Source organism: Melitaea cinxia, chromosome 18 (assembly GCF_905220565.1).
Source record: "Melitaea cinxia chromosome 18, ilMelCinx1.1, whole genome shotgun sequence".
NCBI classification, from domain to species: domain Eukaryota; kingdom Metazoa; phylum Arthropoda; class Insecta; order Lepidoptera; family Nymphalidae; genus Melitaea; species Melitaea cinxia.
The window spans coordinates 12861456-12881706 of record NC_059411.1 but is presented as its reverse complement, the minus strand read 5'-3'; positions in this window follow the sequence as shown (position 1 = coordinate 12881706).

The following is a 20251-nucleotide window of genomic DNA, read 5'->3' as shown; positions in this document are numbered from 1 at the left end:
AATATAAATATTTATTTATATATTTATATATGTATTATTTATAAGTATGTTTATCGAAAAAAAATATGTAGCTATATACCAGTCGGCTGTTACCTATAACACAAGCATTAAGTTGCTTACTTTAGGAACAGACGACCGTGTGTGTATTGTATAGAAAAAAAAAAAAAAAAACTACTAGCGACTCTTGCCCGTCCATGTTTTTTTACACGATAAGTAATCACCAACATAATATTATCATATACTGAAACCTCCGAAACACGCTGCATCGTGTGGACGCTGCATCTTATAGTATAAGTATTATTCCGATCGGTTCCGTAATGTTCGCAGTATAACCGAACAAAAAAAAAACGGCTCTCCATTTATTAGTACAGATTCACATTTTTCATACGATACTGATATTAGACTTATAATAAAAAAAAAATTCAATAAACCTACACATGTTAAAATTTACAACACATTAAATGTAACGTTATCGTAAAATCTAAAAATTACATAAGTGTTTATATATGTATGTATGTATTGTATTACGTTTTAATTAATAAAACGTTGGAAGCTTACAGTATACAGTATTGGACAACCTTCAAAATATTATTTTACAAAAAGACCTCAAGCAGCTTAGCGTGGGTTGTACTAATCAAATAAAATAATTTACTGGTAAATTTTGATCTAAATTATGTTTTAACATTTTTTTAATGTGGCATCGTCTAATAAATAGATGAACGCCGGCTGCATGCACGAAAAAGAGATGACTAGTTGTCCCGTTACTCTCATAGTACGCTTGCGCCGCGTCTATCTCTCTTCCACTCGATTGGCCTGTGCGTCCGAGGAGATATTTTGTTATGAAATCGTCACGTTAAACTATCGTCCGTAAAACAACCATTTTTTTTAATTTCGCATAAAGGATGCAAAAAAGGTTTTTTTTTTCGAAAACCGCTGTATATCCGTCCATTGTCTTATAATTACAGATAAAGACTTTATACATAAAATAAAATAAAATAATACTACTATTAAAAGACCACTAAAAATTAAAAGAAACATTAGAAATCCATATTCATATATTTGAAAATTCTTTATAAATTAAAATTATACAAACGGGGATGTCGCTACACGAAAGAAAAATAAAAAAGAATCATCTCCACGCATCATCCAGTAAAATTTTATGAGGTACCTAATACACGAAAAAAAAAACGGATTGAGACAGATAATCTTCATAATAATTTAAAATAAAATTCCCTTTTTTAAGTCCGGTAAAAGTATTAAAATACAAAAATTAAAATGACTAATATAAATACATATAAATTACAATAAATATGGAACCGATAATAATTAGTGCTGTATTGCACAATCTTTTAATATACGCAATAAATATTAAATTATGCAAATCCATTCTGATATATAAACCTTGCAAAGTCTACAGCGTTGCTTAAATAGGTACCTACTAAATAACAAAGGCATAATCGAAAACACTATAAAACTGATAAAAAAATAGTCTTATATATTGTTGTCTCTTTCTTGCTTATTTATCAATGGTATGATAAAAAGAAACAAAATATATTAATAAAAATGAAAAATAAACTTAAAACAAAATATAACAATAGATAAGTTTTAAATGTAAATGAACTTTTTATATAACAACAATATTTAACTATGTAAGTCCAACATAAAAATTACAAATGCAACACAATTCAAATTAAAATTAACTCCTACTCTATTCACATAAATGAAAAGCTAATTTTATTTACCGACGTAATGTTGCCTACGTATCGATTTTCCAGGATTATACCATGGAGAGTGGGCTCGGGAGCTTCATAACAATTTTCCCCTTTGTCCTTCAGAAATGCGAGACACTGTGTAATACCATCCTTATATAACATCACTCGAAAATATTAATGGCTAATGTATGGAACACCTTGTTAAAATACATATTTCCTTTCGCAAATAAAAATAAATAAAAAAGAAATAAATGTACAAGAGACGGCCTTATATACAACCTTAGATAAACGAAAATTGAAAAAAGGGTAGGAATGTATGCAAATATAATTATATAACGGTAGACATCAGAAAATATACAAATATCATATAAATACTTACATATACATACATTATTATATAAATACTTAATATACAAATATTATAAAAATACAGTATACATTTACTGAAAAGAAGCTATAACGTGAGCGTACTCCAATTCAAACCTCATTTCTATCCATCAATCACGATTGTATTCGGGCCTTTGTCTTTTAGGTATAAAATATGTAAAAGTAAAAACTTTTAAATGAAACACACTGCACAATATATAAAATATAAATAAGCGATAGGTCAGTTCAGATACCTACTCTGATAGCGAAAATAAAAATTATCTATCTACGACAAGTTTCAAGGATGCGATGTGAGTTCAACGCACTCTTGACATTGTCGGCTTTTCGATAAAAAAATATGTCGTGACGCAATCGGTTGTTTTAATACCAGCACTCAATCACGCAAGACCTATATAATATGATAAAAAACGATATTTATAATTCATAATAATGTCCTTTTCTTTAATTCGAACTCATCTTTACCGATTTCTAGTAAAACAATATTCTAAAAACCCGTCATTAAAAAGAAATTTTACTATCAAATATCACATGCACAAAACTTCGTTATCTATTCAAAAAACAAATTCGTGTCTGGTGATCAAGTAGGTTATAATCAATATTTACACGAATAATACTTAAAATCCAACCTATTTTAACTTACATATTAGTGTATTGAATATAATACATACAAAATTATAAAAGAAAATATTCGAAATGCGATTGAAACATACAAATAAAAATTTAAAAAAATAATAAAACCATAACCTTGACCGTAGTTAATAGTTTAAATTATAGATGAGAATGGCGCATGACGCGTAAACGGAAACAGTAGTAATGATTTTAGACTAGGCGCGTTACTGAGCCTATCCCAACAGCGGCGTCGTTGCGCGTTCGAGCCCACGGCGTCGCGTTAGCCGAATTGCCATTTATCTACGCGCCTCGAAGGTGAACCCACGGACGCTCGGTCGATGAACTGGACCGCTTGTTATTATGAATATCTATTTTGCGCCACAACGCGCCGAAATTCTCATGCTTACGCGATTTAATATCGATTTCAAGGTCTAACGTTTTACCTTTTTTTTACTCGCAGGCCAATTTAAATTAGGAACATTAAACATTATAAAAGTGAAAGTGGTTTTTAGTCGTGTCGATATAATTGTTTGGTTACGTTAACAAACGTTTCTAGGTAACGTTAGGAATGGTTTTATAACGTTCCTTTTTAAATTATATGGTTATTGTTATAAAATATGATTACTATCGTCATTTTATTTTTGATAAATTTTAAAACATCTTAGTAAAACCTGTATACGAAATGAATATTTAGGTTACCACGCCAGTCGGCCGCGGCAAAAACTGACGGTTTAAAAAAAAAGACTACCTCAATTCGTTACGGCTTAAGTGCAATAATTTGAACAATCATAGCTCGGTATTAAATATTCGTGTACGAATTATAGTCAGTGTTTATAAATAACTCAAAGGGGATATTGTTAAATTAATGATCCGAACATCATTGAAATTCTGCAATAAAGTTCCATACATAAAAAATACTATTCATTTTATATCTTGATATTCAATAAATATTAGTTTTAGAAAATAAAAATTATTTATATTTAAATTGATATATCTTATATACGTTCGTCGCGACATAGGTATTTTAAAGTCAAGGCGTTCAAGATTTTTGTACAAAATCGAACATTAACGATTAATTTAGTCCTTCCATACATGTTCTCTGTATCAGTCCTTAAATTATTCAAGCGCAACGCCGTCTGGATTAAGTATTCAAAGTATTACCATGACGATAAGTATGCAGGAATAAAATGTTAATGGTTTCAAATGTAGGTAATGTTTTTTTTTTATTTGTGATAAAAAGACAGAAAAAAAGATAAAAATATAAAACAGATAACAAAATAGAAACAAAAATATTTACTTAATGAAACTATTATAATTGTGTGTTACAAGAACAAGTGAATTTAAAAAAAACATGTAATCTATACAAATAAATTAAATTGGAGTGCCTACTCGTATCTATACTAATATTATAAAGAGGTAGAGTTTATAACTTTGTTTGTATGTAGAGGGTAATCTTCACAAATACTGATCCGATCACGAAAATTCTTTCACTAACAGAAAGCTACACTATTCAGGAGTGAAATAGGCTACATTTTATTGTTATTGAACAAAAAAAAATCAATGAAAAATCTTATATAGAATTCTCGTGTCACAATGTTAGTTACAACACTCTTTCGAAACGGCTGGACCGTTTTTTTATGAAATTTTTTGTGCATATCGGGTAGGTCTGAGAATCTGCTAACATCTATTTTTCATACAGCTAAGTTTGGGGGGGGGGTCTTATAACATATATTTTTGCCGGGTCAGCTAGTTTGTAATATTAAAAGAACCGCTTTTTTACTAAATGCATATGAATGTAGGTTCATATACCAAAATAACATTTTTAACAATTTTTGTCTGTCTGTCTGTTTGTTCCGGCTAATCTCTGAAAAAGCTGGACCGATTTTGATGGGACTTTCACTAGCAGATAGCTGATGTAAGGAGTAACTAAAGCTACTTTTTGACGACCCGCTGGCGCAACGGTTGACGCACTGGCTGTTGCGCCAGCGGTCGCGGGTTCGATTCCCGCTCACGACGGACATTTATATCTTCTTCTTATATATAAAAATGAATCGCAAAATGTGTTGCTAAGCGCAAAACTCGAGAACGGTTGGACCGATTTCGCTAATTCTTTTTTTAAAATGTTCCTTGAAGTACGAGGATGGTTCTTACGGAGAGAAAAATTCAAAAAAAAAAAAAAATTTAATTTCCTGAAAAAGTCTAAAAACAACACTTTTCTATACTCCCATACAAAAGATTTGTGATAATACTTAAAAGTCACTGATAGGCGATACGAAGTTCGCCGGGTCAGCTAGTCGAACATATAAATATTAGTCGTGGTCTGGGCGTTGTGTTTGTGTATTGTATGTGTTTCCGGACTACCAGTACAGGAGAAAATCCTACTGGGGGATCCGTTGAGTGTGTAGCGTTTATTAATTACTTTTATTTTAGAAATATATTTATCTTATAACTCTGCGAACAATGACTATTGTTAAATTTAACGCGGACGATGTCGCGGGCACAGCTAGTATTTAAAATAATATAATAAAATGACGTTTAAAAAAAATAACACCTTTTTAAATCTTTCTTTTAATAGATAAAGAACAAAGAAACAAATAAAAAAATACGTATAACTGTATCTACAAAACGAAAAAATTTTACTAACAAATAGTACAGACTACGTAACAGTTGGAAAGAGTAAACGTCGTCGCGGCGGTCTATTATTTATGAAAACCCGGACCTACCTCAACAGTTGTTTAAGAGAACCGACCTGTATTTTTCCATACTTATCATTTCATATCTTATCACTCAATCTTTTTTTTTTTTCGATACCATTCTATGTGGCGTGTTCCAGTTGCCACGCTGTCTATAAAAACCTTGAGATTAATATAACGCTACTTTTGTGCATTTAGGGATAATATGACATTTTGATAACGACCTATATTTTGAAAGAAATTCTTCATGTTTGTAACAATTGATTTATTCAAGATTCTTAGCCACCGATCTCAAATAAACGTATAACACTCGAGCTTCGAATAAGATTTATTTTCGTGATGACGCTACTGAGAATTCAGAAGTAATCATATACGTATACTCAGCAGTCTACTTCTTCCTCGCAAAAAATTCGCCGACCAGTTTTTGCTTACGACTTTTTTATCAATTTTAAAATGTAATTTTGGAATTGATTTATATTTCGCCAACTCAGTTATTACGAAATGAGTCACGTTTGGATTTATTAAAAAAGTGTACGTTTTAAGTTTATTTCGGGGACTATTTCAAGTTCACTGGATACTTATTACATCTTCAAAAATAAAACAAATGAAGTCTTACATTCTAGCGATCAATCAGAATTGATGATGTATGATTAAACAATATCCAGTAGTACTTTATCATTCGAGTTAATATTTTAAGGCAGCTGTTATTTAATTTTTTTTTTTTAATTTTTCATCTGGTACACAATGAAGATTATTAGTATAGATATGCAATATTTGCGTGTGGTCTGGTGCCCAAGGTCGACACATTAGCTATTCGCCGCCGGTCGTCGATGACTTCACTGCCACATTTTTATCAAAGCGCTGTATATCAGAGGCGGTTAAACAATAGACAATCTTTGTTCGTAGACTTTATAAATAAACGAATATAACGCTAATTGGATACAAATTTTTCGAAACTTCCTTCAATAGTCACCGACGTTTCGACTGATTTCCACAAATAACGTAAGCCAGATATGATGAGTCATTAAATTTCGTGTAAGTATATAATGAACGATAAAAAATTCAATGTCATCACTATATAGACAGGCTGTTCACCTGAACTCCTGAAGGTCCTGTACTACTGAATAGCGATGGATAAAAACAATGACAATGTTATCAAAATTTATTTGTGATGCAAATGACAAGACGTTATAAAAAGAAATATAAATCGACTGGAAACAAACTTGCTTCACGGTTATTTGTTTTTAACACAAATATTTTATTAATAGTATGGCAAATTCGCGGCTTGTTCAAATTAAACAGATACTCGTTCGTTACAGTTACTCGTTCGTGTAAAATTTCAAGGTTCCGTGTGATAAAAATGATACATTAAAACTGGTTCAAAAAATATAAATATTCTTTATTGCATATTATACAATGCATAATTTAAACTTACTTCAAGTTTTTCAAACTTGAAATATCTTTCAGTTAAAGACTAAGTTCCAAGAAATAAAATACAAAATAAAAAAAATCAAAGTTAACAAAAAATCGTTTCAAAAACATGATTGCAACTCGCAAACGATTACTTATAATTAATAATTCATCAACGTCTAGCCGCGGGATATGACTCGAATCCAGTACATAATTAATGTGTGAATAATCATAGACATATAAAATAAGAGCCTTTGTTTGTATCGAGCCAGCTATGTATGTAGTATGGGTAGGTCAGGTTCGCACGCCTACGAAAGCTTCGCCCAGGCAAATTCGGCGGCGGCTGTGAGGTAAAAATAAATAGTGGGGAGGGTGACAGGCGGGTTTAGAAGGATGGCGGGGGGAAGGGGTTGCGTCTAGACTGCGGCCTTGACCGCGCCTGTTTCCGCGCGATCGAGGTCGACTCGCCCCCCAGCCCACAGACCGAGTGCGGAGCGGTGGAGGCTGGAAACGGTACACGATACACCGCGGTCCATGAGTTTACCGTTCAACTAACAGATTTGTGCTGTAATCGAGTGATACTGACATCGGAATTACAATGCTTAACGTCGAACTAAATATTTTTCAGGTTACTTTTAAAGTTTAGTTTATTGTTTTAAAGATATGTACAATCTTCTAAATTCACCAAAAAGCTATAAAAGTATATAATATAGAATTTATGTTGTGTTGCAGTCTCGTTGAGTTTCAATAAATTAGTCTTTAAAATTCAAATCGTACTCGTCGGTGAAAGAAAACATCCTGAGGAAACTTGAATGATTCAGACGAAATCCTAAGACACTGTATATCCGCCAAAATGCAGTAGAGCAGTGGCTGAGTAAGAGCCAATTTTTATTCGGAGAAAACAAGTAGGTACTTAATATTATCACAAATAAAGAAATATAAGACAGAACGCACAATCGTTGCGAGAGGCTAATAAATTACTCAAGATCAAAACTCAAGCAATGAGGGACGATAAAAATTAGCTAGAACAAGGCGGTCGGTAAGGCGCGAGGCGGCGTCGCGGTCCGTGAACTCTAGCGATTCGACATTGCGCCGACATTGAGCCGAGCTAAATAATGCAGATAGCGGAGGGTGAACGACCGGCAGCACCCGGTATCAGCACGCGGACAAACGTAACATCAAAAGAACCTGCCCGATAGAGAACGTGACGCGTGTTACATAACACTGCGACCTACCCCAAACGCGGTCTGATTCGCCGATTCGCCTTAGATACCCAATTAACACCATGCGTGAAGCACGAATTCGGTCTCAAATATCGTTCCCCGAATAATATATGCCATCTGCGAACTAAATTAACGTTAGAACATCAAGTATATTGTAGCAGGTGAAAGTTTTATACACCATTTTCTTACAAACCACGTGTCTGAAAACAATTTGTCTTAAACTGCAGATATTTTGGTTAATATTTTAAATTTCGACCCCGTAAGACTTCATATGGATTAATCTAATTCATTTAAATGAGTATCCTAAAACCAGTCGAATTCAAATTTGGCATACGAACGCAAATTCGACGTTTGCCTTGCATCATAATAAATTCTCGGTCAATTTATATTATATTTAATTTATTGCATCGAGGCCATAGCACACGACGCGAGATTTGGTGATGCCTGACAATCGCTAATCGGAAATTATCCGAGGGCAGGTGATACACGCAGACTTAGTCGAGGCCTCGCCTAGGGGTCATGGGGGGAGAGGAGCTCACCGGGTGACATTGCGCGGGCGTCGACACCGCGCCCGACCTACGCCACGGCGCGCGACACGCGTGCCGCGGAAAACTACGTCTCACTTTCCGATATCTTCGCTTTTGGGACATTATTCTCATATCGACCACTATGTTACAAAATACTTCAGTATAATAATTATTATGCAACTTCCAGAATATTCAATTGATTTTAAACTTAAACGCCCATTCTCACACATCTAAAGCATGACCGCTAGCTTTATTAATATGGGTTTGATACTGTATGGCTTCTGTCCGTTTATTACTCGATGTATAATATTATGCAATAAAGATTATGAATTAATAGTATGCGACGCAATAAAATCTTTTCAATTGTACTTATCGACTGCCTTTATCCATGTTTTTCAACTTTCAGCATTAAAGTATTCATAATACACTAAAGTCACATTAAACTTTAACCTTTAATACAATGTATTTATAACTCAATTAGAGATTTATTCAATAAATGCTCGCTACGATATATTTGATATCAACACAATTACATTTTACATACGATAGATTTAATATCAACAAAATGAAATTGTTACATACATACATTTATTTACCTACATATACTTACCGTTGTTATGTCATAACCATAAGTAAAAAAAAAGAAATTTTGGAAGAGATCGCTATATATAATATAAAGTGATAAGACTGAAAAAGTTTGTTGAGATTTTTCCAATTTATTTACGCAATTTCTGATTTTTTTTTTCTAAATTTTCTGACAAAGAAACAGAAACCTTATCTGCCGGTCTAGCCGATTTCAAGTTTTGCGTAACACGTTTTAGCGATTTATTTTTAGTTATTTATTGACTTCTACGTGACACTATAATAACTAACACTACTGTTAATAAAATAATAAAATACTGTTAAATGAAAACGTCTCTACTTTAATAGGAACGTAGTTTTAAACACCGTGCCTCTCTCCTTTCTCCAGCTTGACATCAAAGCAGCTCATCATCAAATGGTTATCCGATTCAAACAAATTACATAAATATTACGAAGCTATAACGTTGAATCCCGACATTTTTCTTGAGTCATAATGCGATTACAAATATTGAAAAAACGTCTACCTGATAAGCACTTTCGAAATAAATATACTTCTTAACCGACTTAAAAAAGGGAAGGTTTTCAATTCCCTGAATTTTTTTATGTATGTTACCTCAGAACTTTTGACTGAGTGCACCGATTTCGATGATTTTGTTAATCGAAAGGTGGTCGTGTTATTCGAAGCGTGTTATGTGGTCACATTTAACTTTATTCGAGATCTGAAAAGTACTTTTAGTTCGAGTTATCGCTAATAATCCGTATTTACTTGACTATTTTTTTTTGTCCATCTACGTTTTTTAATACGTCATAACTTTTTACTGGGTGGACCAATTTCGGTATTTTTTTATTTAATCGAAAGATGGTGCTTGTCATGTGGTTACATTTAAATTTGATCGGGATCTCCTGACTACTTTTGAGTTATGTGTGTATTTACCTACTTAACTTTTTTTTCGTGTATTGTATTACTTGGCGATGTAATTTGAATCTCGTTTTTTTTTCGTTTGCAAATAAACCCAATTATTTAAAGCATAATTACTCTCATTATACTAGTATGAATATAATTTTATAAAAATTTCCGTAATTACTATACTTATGCTTTAACTTTCCACGTAAAACTTCAGTACGACGATATTTTATGTTCCATCAATACGTAGTACATTAAAAATTACGTGACGCGTTCACGTTCACACAAACTGGCTTCGCTAGTTGCGGGGATTTCGACCCTCGAACACGAGATACGTTTGTAAGTCTGTATGTTTTTATGGTCTTGACGTTTGACCCCACGGAGGATACTCATCTCACTGATCAACTGGGGGCGGTTGCATATGAAGCGTTTATTTCTGTATCAATAAATTATTCCCCGAAAGGCAAGAAAATCTTCGAATATTGGCTATATTTAGAAGGACTTATAGGTACATATGTGATTATGTCGTTTTATGTAAAACGTAATCTAAATATATAAAAGTCAATTGCTGTTCGTTTGTCTCGCTAAAACTCGAGAATGTCTGGACCCGTTTGACTGATTTTGATCTTCAAATATTTGTGGAAGTTCAGAGAAGGTATAAACGGTGAGAAATATAAATAATAAGTAACGAAAAATACAAAAAACAATAAAATTGTGACTTGGTTGTCGAATATTTATAGGTAGGTAGCGTGCGTAGTAATAGTTTGCCGGGTCATCTATTATATCGTAGAATAACTCTACAAACATATTTCTTTATTACGGAAAACTTGACATGATCAGAATAACTCTACAAACATATTTCTTTATTACGGAAAACTTGACATGATCAGAATAACTCTACAAACATATTTCTTTATTACGGAAAACTGGACATGATCAGAATAACTCTACAAACATATTTCTTTATTACGGAAAACTGGACATGATCATATATCTTTTTTTCTTGAATTAATAGATTTTTTGACGTGGCAACGTCTAATAAATCGATGAACGCCGGCGGCATGCCCGAAAAAGGATGACTCATTGCGTTACGCTCATTGTCCTGTTACGCTCAGTGTATGGAATATAGATAGATGTTAATGCATTTAATAAGATTAAATAGAAGTATATTTATATTTTTACAACTTTTATACGAATTCGTGTAAATAAGGTGATGATTGAACGTGACGGGAAAATGATTAAAGGCGATGGATCGGGATAGGTGGATATATATTTATATTTTGTCTTTTTCACGCTCAAACTACTGAACCGTTTACGATTTAACTCGGTACGTAGATAGTCAATGATCCAAACAGAAACTACTCTTACCTATGCCTCGTTTCATCATCAGATAACTACTGTAAATATTAATTTCAAATATCTAGGTATAGTATTAGTTAAACATACGAAAGAACATTTCTACTGTCATAAACACCTTAGATACGAAGCTTTCCTCCTCTCCTAGGATGTGCATCCTATGTTAAGTAAACAGAAACACCCAACACAACCAAAACGGCCAGACAACTAACATCTATGTATATGACATATACAAAGGTTTGTCATGAGCGGGGGTCGAACACGCGAATACTCACATATATAAGCCATTACCCGACGACTGAGCCGAATTAAGAAATATATTTGCATACATAATATATTTACATTATGCTAATTTAGAAGTAGTCTGGTTACCTATATCTAAATTATATTTGTTCTCTTTCATAACATATTTTAACGATCTTAGTATTGTTTTAATTACGACATTTGAATTACAATGTAAGTTATTTTTATAACACAAGATCAAAATCTTTAAATCATAATTCATTTTAATTTTAATTAATAAAACAATAAAAATTACCCATTTAAGAAAAAGATACAAAAATTGCAAGATCAAAAACGAACAAATTGCATAAAAGACAAAAAATATGCTCGCTTGCAGTTCGTTGCCGTCAATTAATTTTAGTTTTGCATCTTTTACAAACGCGAATAGATGTAAAAACGTTAATAAATTACATACATACAGGCCAAGCGTGGGACTGTGACCGATACATCCTTAATTTTATAATATTACAATGTTATATTTAAGGAAATTTTAATGGCATATAATTATCAAGCGAATTTCGTTTAGACACATCTAAATGTAACTACAATATTTAAAAAATAAACCTACTTTAAATATTTAAAAGAGACGACACTAGTTTAAGGAAATAATTGTTTGTTTATAAGCATTCAAAATACGAAGAACGGTCTCTTTAGGATCTTAGTAATTTATACATACATACGTTAAAGTAAGAATATTGTTCAATAGACAATTTTCTCTTATTAAACTTTGGTGAAACTTTGATATAACTAAGTTTTTGTCATAAATAATACGCTACTAAATTCATCCACTTACGCATTTCGGAGTCAAAGCTTCCAAAAAACACATATCAATAGAAGTATGAAACATCCAATTTACGTCAATCGCGCACATTTCTACCATAAACACAACACTGTTTTATACGAGTTCAACGTACCTCTATTAAATCTACAGGGCATATATTATTTCATTATCCAACAACACAATTTATCCAAAAATAAAATTACGAATAGCGAAAGAAAATCATATAGTTTTGTACAATGCTAAAAGATACACATCTCATAAAAGTTAAAAAACAAACACTCGAAATCATTTCCCCTTAGAATCAAAATTAGTTTAGTGGCCGTGAAATTTTAAAAACTTTTATTAAGTTCGAAATGTTAGAAAATTTGAAAAAAAAAAATGTTTATAGAAGGTATAAGACGTTGATAGCAGTCGGTTACGCACTGCGCGCACGCATTGCGTACGATCCCGCTCGCCCCACCGCACCGACGCACGCGCCTCCCCATGCACAACCACGTGCTCTTTGCCTTTCAGATTGGTCCCTTCGAATGATCACGAGCGAATGAACGCCCTACGTAGCTGCACATTATTAACGGCGACGAATAAACGCATCGATATAAAATTTTCCCGATGCTACGCCAAGTGCAACGCTGTGCGATTGGTGCATTTGGTGCATATACAGATTTAATTTATATGCTTCAGAAAGGATTAAAGGCGTTTTTTAGATATATATATTTTTTTGTTACTTTATATCTTAGTTTCGTTTAATACTGTTACTTACGTAGGTCTAACATTTTTTAAATGGTTAACAAGAAGTATATAAATTAATATAGAAAAAAAAATGATGAATAACAACCTGAAAGAAGAACTGTGTGGCTACGGTAGTGAAGAATATAGCCATCCCCTCTCTTTCCGTGGGTGTCGCAAGAGGCGACTAAGGTATAACACAGTTCCACTACCACCTTGGAACTTAAAAAGCCGACCGATGGCGGGATAATCATCCAACTACTGGCTTTGAAATACACAGGCCGAAGACGGGCAACAGCGTCTTAGGTGCGACAAAGCCACCCTGCGGTCACCAACCCATCTACCTGCGCAGCGTGGTGACTATGGGCAAAACACATGAGTTCACGCCATTTTTGGCATGAACTAGTGGAGGCTTATGTCCAGCAGTGGACTATGATAGGCTGAAATGATGAAATAGAAAGAACAGATCTTCTCATCATTGTGATGAAAGAACTGTTCTTTCAACGTGAATTTGTAGAAAATCAAACAGATTCATACAACTAGGTAGGTACACCAATCTTTTCCCAAAAATCATTTACCTTATCAGAAACGTATTCGGTAATTATTATTAGTATTAAGATACTTATTACTTTCTTCGATTCATAACAAAATATGCAAAAGACATATATCCATATGAAACAAAAATATATAAGAATATGTCCTTAGCGTTAACGGCACTATATCGGACCTTCAACATCTAATTATATAAAACTAAACCGTGAACTTTAAATTTTAATAATTATAAATCTCAAATTATATTTAAGCAAGGCAAAAACAAACAGTTATACCGTACAGTATTTAATTTATAAATAATTACATGTTACGAAACAAAAATAATTTCCTCGCTAGATCGATTTCAAATCGCCTAGAGCGTCTTGTAGACACTGAAGGTGAATATATAATATTTATAACGGCCTTCGTGGTAATTTGCATCAGTATATAAGGACTTGCATTTATAAATACATTGGTCAGTTTTACATTATTATAATGACCTTGATTAAAAATACTTTCTACAATGACATATTTCTATTTATATTTATTAAAAATATATATTTAGCTATAACAATCGGCTGTTGTAATATAAAAAGCATTGAGTTGCTTAACTAAGGAACAGACGACCGTGTGTTCCTATGTTATAAGATATTTATAATTAAAAAACAAAAATTATGAAAATAAAGAACCTTTTTTTAAATTTTCAATTTGACTACAGATTAAAGATCAACAAAAGAGTATAATATTCGTGTGTATGTGTCAAACACATAGTAGTGTGTGTAATGTTTTTTTTTTTAAATTGATTTAGTATATTGTTATGAATAACTTTAAAAAAATATTAGCATTCTGCACTCCTTCTCCATATAAACTATAATTTTGCGAAATTTCTTAAACCTCCGTCCACGCAATTTTTGTAAAAAGGGGTACAAAGTTTTTGCTTCACGTATTAATGATTTCAGACGTTAATTTGCGATCAACGCGTTTGTGAATATTACTAATTATTATTTATTTATTTAATAGTCGGAAAACCAACAGCACAAATAACAACACATAGCAAATTGAACTAAACAACATTTGGCTAATGAAAGGTATAAGAAATACTATAATGAAAGGCAAAACGACTGTATCAAAATTAGGTAACACTTTTTTTAATCGAAAAATGGGCTAGGAATTTACAGAACCCCCCATTTGAAGGAACGTAATTAGCAGTCGAACATCCAGTACCCATAAGAAAAAAAATTTTCGTTTGCGAGAAAACCCAATTATTTGTGTTCATTATTATCAAGATAGACAGGGTATTATTTGTATAAAAGAAAATTACCAGTTAACTGCTAATAAACGAAAGCATGAAAGACTAATTGTACTTAAGTAAAACCAAAGTTACATAGAGCATTACCTAGTTGTTAACGAAAGCTTAAAACATACTAAGTTAAACCTAAGTTACGTGAGCCAAGGACACAAAATAAGAAAAAATATCTAAGGAACCGCTTAGTTTGCAGACGCTTTACAATAAAACACGGCCTAGACAGACAGACGACAGAGAACGCAGGCTTAATAAAGGGGATCTTTTTATGACCAAATATTTGATAGGGTACCCACTTACACTTAAATATTCAAATATTAAAACTTTTGTATTCAATACTATTATAGATACATTCTAAATAAATAATTATGTTTGCTCGCAAATGAAAAAAAAACTGACTTCAATTACATCGAGGAGTAATACAATTTAGGTGAACGAAAAATAAGTTAAGTGAATTATTGTCATTACATAGTATAAAACAAAGTCGCTTTCTTCTGTCTGTATGCTTAGATCTTTAAAACTACGCTATGGATTTTGATACGGTTTTCTTTAGTAAATAGAGTGTTCCAGAGGAAGGTTTATATGTATAATACGTGCATAATTGTAGAGAATAACTGATAGTTTTTACGACCGTGTGAAGTCGGGGCAGGTCGCTAGTTAGAGATAACTCAAAAATTACTCATCAGATGTCGATCATCGATGTGATACTTTAACGGAACCACATGACTAGCACCAAATTTCGTTTAAAAAAAAGATTCATCAGTCGGTACACCTAGCGAAAAGTTATGAGGTATATATAATACAACGTACCTACATCGATGAAAGAATAGTCAAATAAATACTCATAAATAGAGATAACTCAAAATGTACTTCTCAGATCTCGATTAAATTAAAATGGAACCAAATCACAAACACCACCTTTCAATTGAAAAAAGAATTATCGAAATCGGTTCACACAATAAAATGTTCTTAGGTAGCACATAAAAAAAAATTGTGTGGTGTCATGGGACACTAGGTAGGAACGAAGTTTCTTCGGATAGTATAGAAGCAACACAATTTGAAAAAAAAATGTTGAATTTTATATACATTTTCAAGTTCTTGTTTTTTTTTAATTTTGTTGATTGGTTTTTAATTAAGTACATAAAAGTATTTAGGAAATTTAGTATTTTAGAAAAAACAAATACCGTAAAATAAAATAAATCAAACAAAATAATAATAATAATAATAATTCAAACTATTAAGGGGGCGTCCATAAATTACGTGAGGTGTTTTTTTAATTTTCTGTCCCTCCCCCCCTGGTGAGATGTCGTGAGATTTTATTCAACCCCCTCCCCCAACCCCTCAATCTCACGTGAGATTTTTCAAAATGTGGGTTTCTTACGTAAACGCGTTGGATTGTTATTGAAATTATTTTCTTTTGAACGAATTAGTAAATGATCTTAATCGTATTACGATTACGCTTAAGATTAAATCTTAATCATGTACAATCTGGATTAAATGGACCAAAATAGTATTTTTTTTTTGTTTCAATCAGAAAAAAAATGCGTGTTATTTACCGAGATTTACCTATTGACCTCTCTCCAACGTAAGATTACATGAGATTTGACTCGACCCCCTCCCCCCATTTAACAATCTCACGTATTTTATGGACGCCCCCTAAGTGAAATAAAAAACATATGTCTTTATTTATTTTTGTCGACAGTATAAAAAGTACATAAATAATTAAAAAAAAGTTTACTAGTAATATTTTAGTTTTACAAACGTCATTTAATACAGTCGTGTGACTGATATTACGTCACTTCCTTAGTATCATATTTTTTTCAGTTCGATCGCCCAGCCACATGTGAAGCCTGCCGTAAGGAACTTCGTTCCAATAAAGTCGAATTGACAACCTCCTCCTTTTTTGAAGTCGGATTAAAAATCACGATATGATGAGCTTATTCTGATTAAAAAGCATAAAAACTCAGTAATAACATATTTGTATTAACATATGTAGGTACTACATATTTATGGTATACAATTTTTATAAGTTTTGTTGACAGTAATTTTTTTTTGTCAAGATTTAAACACAGTTTTTTTTTTTCAATATATAGAGCTATTTCCTTTTGCTATCCTAGTGTACATAAATTGTTAAATAAATAAATAAAAATTTTTTTTTGCTCTTACACTTTATACTGTTGAATTTTCGTTATAACGACATTTATACTAAATGATGAACTTCTAAATCACTACAAGAAAGTGAATAAACATAACTTTTTTAAGTAAATTATTAGTAACAAAAAGTTTGGATGCTTGTGAAGTAGTTAAAAACAAAGAATTGCAGGTATAGGTTAGTATAATAGTATCCTAATACCTAAAATAAAACGCAGACAGGCAAAAACTAACGCGGTCAGACGAGATAGACAGCTGTACAATATTTCTTTGAAGAATAAATTTACGTAGAGTTAATAAAATCGAATAAACGTGATTATAATATTATACCTAAACACACTAATGAAAGGTACAGTAACTGAGCAATTTTAGTGTATAATACATATAATATTGGTAAAAAAAAATTAAAATTATTTCCAAATTCCACAAAAATTTATTGAAATTCATCTATGACAGTAGTTGACTGATAATTCAAAATATAGGTAACAAGAAAAAATAATACATTTCAAAGAAACAGTATTTTTGAGTTTGATATTATAGACAATTTATAGTTCAAGGTTAGTACAACTTACTAAGCAACTTTTAAAAATTATCGAAACAAGAATATATAATTACGATTTATAAACTAAATAATATGTCTACGAATAAATAATAAAACCATTTTAATTTTGCATTCCGGCATAAACAAGTACGGATATAATACGCACTTCGAGACTTAGAAAAAAGTTTAAAAAACAAACGTTTTTTAGCCCGTATTGTATTAGTCCAAGGTAAAAGAGAGGGGGTGCCTGGTAACGAGATGGTCCCTTACTATTTTTTTCGCGTGAGGTTCCTGATCAATAGGAGGTTAAGAACCACTGATGTATACGTTGTGTTAGGGCAGGCACGCGGCGTCGGCGCGCCGAGCCGCCAGACTCGATTCGCTTTTTTGGCTATAGGGTTGTCGCTTGATTATTTATGAGACTATTACGACGATATGGGGCCATCCAGACGCCATATTAAGGTCGTATTTATCATACAAGGTGTGCTGTATGATTAATGAAAAAAAAAAAAACAAAATAGTTTTTTTCAATGGTATAAAAACATGCCCATACATATATGATAAATAAGGATTAACGCGAAGGAAACGAATTATGCCTTCAGACGAAAATAATACATTAAATGGGAAGCGAAAGCGGTTGTTTATCGTTTTCATAAATAAGAACGGATTCCAAATTGTTATATTTAGTTACAAATCATTATTTGACACCTAAAGCATTGCTCTAAATGTCACAAAAATACTGATAACAATAGTTGAAAAAGTTCAATAATTTCGCAGACGCGACGTCATACTTACAAAATTGACGCAGCCCTATGACAAAAATAGCTGTGTGGGAGAGGCCATTCGTGGAATAGCTCTTTCTAAAATGTGTGTGTGTTGTATAGTATGTACATAATCGAAGCAGTGTGCGCCGCCGGTTCATTGTCAAGGCCAACTGCCAAATCTCCCGCTCGAGTCCCTGCCCCCCACACTCCTACTCCTTCGTGTCAATTATACGATTTCAACGAAGCCAGCGAGTTGCCGCCTAAGTATTCCTCGGGCACTGAAGCCTCTTCACCGTCGGCCCCGATCAAAACGGCATACAATTGAATTACTTAGAAAAGCATAAATACCGTTCGATACATACAAGTTATTAGACAAAGCTGCCCGTCGACGCGACTATCGCGTATTTTTAACGAGGCTTGCTTTCAAACCAAGACAATACAAAAAACAATTGTAGGCTCACATATTTGACACTATCGTATAGCACTTAAATTGAACCGCAGACATCATATAACGTTATACAATGAGGCACGTGAAACAAAAATCATTTGGTGTTACCTGATAGCGTATTACAAAAAGGAAATCAATCAGTTAATAGGTAACAAAAACGTCGAGGATGATTCGACATGCTGATATTAAAATAAATCATACCTACATAATAAAAACCACAAAGTAACGCCGTGAACATTTCCACAATCCCGCGATATATGTCGTGAAACAAAGATACTTCTATCTTTACCGTCTTGAAATGTAGAAGTAATGATAAATCTAACATTCTTACAATAATGTTTCAATTTTAAATGCGGAAATACTACTAAGTTTGAGCTAGCATTCGTATCGAAGTGTGAAGTGCCCATGACCATAGTTTTATGATCTCTTGACCCAGTTGATACAAATATCTCTCTCAACTCCAATACATATGATAACGTATTATACAAATTATACTATTTTTCAAACAAATGAAGATAACTGCGACACATAAGGAGAAAATTTTGTTGCTCTCAAACTGATTGAAAAAGTTTGAAGTTATTACTTTTGATGATTTGCATACAAATATATACATCTTGTTAAGTTTATATATATTTAATTGCAATTTAACATGACATAATAACAAACCTGAAGAAATTACACTTATATAATTCAACTGTAATTTAATTACAATTTATTACTTGACGCATTATTGTGAACCAAACTTTGTGCTCGGGGACTTATGACTGGGAAATGTAAAGTTTAAGTTATCTGAATTTCTAATTTTCTTCGCGACTATCTTTTATCTTTTTTCATCAATCAAAGAATGTAATTAGTTAAGTCATTAACGTATGGCGTGACCAAGGATAACAGGGATTCTTTTTTTAATACAAAATATAATAAAAATACCTTACAAATAGCAAATAAAAAAAATAATAGCTAAATATAACAAAATTGGTCAGTGCTAGTTTCAATTGCTTTGTACTTGAAAAACTAAGATATTTAAATATTAGTGTTCATAAAATCTTCATCATTTTTGTCTGTTACGCTTGAACTTTTTTGACAAAACTTTATTTAAGTGTTTAGCATACGAGTAAACTTATATGTGTATACAATTCTGTTTACAATTATATATATTTACATTAACCTATTATTAATGAAGCCAATAATTAATTAGACTGCGTTAATTTTAGTTAGATAGTTGTGTTTCAAGTACAAATTTTTCTTTCTAGCTTTGAAACGTGAACAAAAAGTGCATGTTTCAAAGGAAATTTTAATACATGTTTGAAAACCCATAGTGTAT